The sequence below is a fragment of the Triticum aestivum genome, chromosome 5D (assembly GCF_018294505.1).
Source record: "Triticum aestivum cultivar Chinese Spring chromosome 5D, IWGSC CS RefSeq v2.1, whole genome shotgun sequence".
Classification (NCBI taxonomy): Eukaryota; Viridiplantae; Streptophyta; class Magnoliopsida; order Poales; family Poaceae; genus Triticum; species Triticum aestivum.
Window position 1 is genome coordinate 71,371,123 of NC_057808.1, and position 1,479 is coordinate 71,372,601.

Here is a 1,479-nt window from a genome sequence, read left to right on the forward strand (position 1 = left end):
GGCGGGGGTAACATGTTGGATGCGATCATACCAGCACTAAAGCACCGGATCCCATCAGAACTCCGAAGTTAAGCGTGCTTGGGCGAGAGTAGTACTAGGATGGGTGACCTCCTGGGAAGTCCTCGTGTTGCATTCCCTTTTTAATTATTTTTTGCGCCTCATGACAAACATATCACATGTGCGCGATATATATTAACCCCGTTATATTATTTTTGACATTTGCGATATGTTTTAGCTCGCTGCTCATTGGTCACGCGTCTAGAGGCGGCTTTGTGGCGCGAGGAGCGCGTTCTGAAAGGGGTAAAAAAATACGTGTTACTGCGGTATAGAGGGAGGGGTGGAAACCGTGGTAAACTCGTCTCCGTTATTAGGGCATTATCCATTATTAGGCAACGGTTGTAATGGTAGTAAGAATGACAATCATCTTTGCAGTGGACCTGGGAGTGGCAAGCATAAGGGACGAAGGCGGGGGTAACATGTTGGATGTGATCATACCAGCACTAAAGCACCGGATCCCATCAGAACTCCAAAGTTAAGCGTGCTTGGGCGAGGGTAGTACTAGGATGGGTGACCTCCTGGGAAGTCCTCGTGTTGCATTCCCTTTTTAATTATTTTTTGCGCCGCATGAGAAACAAATCACATGTGCGCGATATATATTAACCCCGTTATATTATTTTTGACTTTTGCGATATGTTTTAGCTCATTGGTCACGCGTCTAGAGGCGTCTTTGTGGCGCGAGGAGCGCGTTCTGAAAGGGGTAAAAAAATACGTGTTGCTGCGGTATAGAGGGAGGGGTGGAAACCGTGGTAAACTCGTCTCCGTGTTTGAGGGGGGGAGTAAGTAGTATATATAGGGCATTATCCATTATTAGGCAACGGTTGTAATGGTAGTAAGAATGACAATCATCTTTGAAGTGGACCTGGGAGTGGCAAGCATAAGGGACGAAGGCGGGGGTAACATGTTTGATGTGATCATACCAGCACTAAAGCACCGGATCCCATCAGAACTCCGAAGTTAAGCGTGCTTGGGCGAGGGTAGTACTAGGATGGGTGACCTCCTGGGAAGTCCTCGTGTTGCATTCCCTTTTTAATTATTTTTTGCGCCTCATGACAAACATATCACATGTGCGCGATATATATTAACCCTGTTATATTATTTTTGACATTTGCGATATGTTTTAGCTCGCTGCTCATTGGTCACGCGTCTAGAGGCGGCTTTGTGGCGCGAGGAGCGCGTTCTGAAAGGGGTAAAAAAATACGTGTTGCTGCGGTATAGAGGGAGGGGTGGAAACCGTGGTAAACTCGTCTCCGTGTTTGAGGGGGGGAGTAAGTAGTATATATAGGGCATTATCCATTATTAGGCAACGGTTGTAATGGTAGTAAGAATGACAATCATCTTTGTAGTGGACCTGGGAGTGGCAAGCATAAGGGACGAAGGCGGGGGTAACATGTTGGATGCGATCATACCAGCACTAAAGCA

The 1,479-nt window shown here is 46.9% G+C and overlaps 3 non-coding genes across 3 annotated transcripts; all 3 read left to right on the top strand.

Annotated features, from left to right (window-relative positions):
* Nucleotides 1–17: 17 nt before the first annotated feature.
* LOC123126539 (5S ribosomal RNA) lies at nt 18–136 on the top strand. The gene has a single exon (XR_006461775.1). It is a non-coding gene; the product is annotated as a 5S ribosomal RNA (ribosomal RNA).
* A 345-nt stretch (nt 137–481) lies between these two features.
* Nucleotides 482–600, top strand: LOC123126501 (5S ribosomal RNA). Its single transcript, XR_006461740.1, has one exon. It is a non-coding gene; the product is annotated as a 5S ribosomal RNA (ribosomal RNA).
* A 363-nt stretch (nt 601–963) lies between these two features.
* LOC123126480 (5S ribosomal RNA) lies at nt 964–1,082 on the top strand. The gene has a single exon (XR_006461720.1). It is a non-coding gene; the product is annotated as a 5S ribosomal RNA (ribosomal RNA).
* Nucleotides 1,083–1,479: the final 397 nt, after the last annotated feature.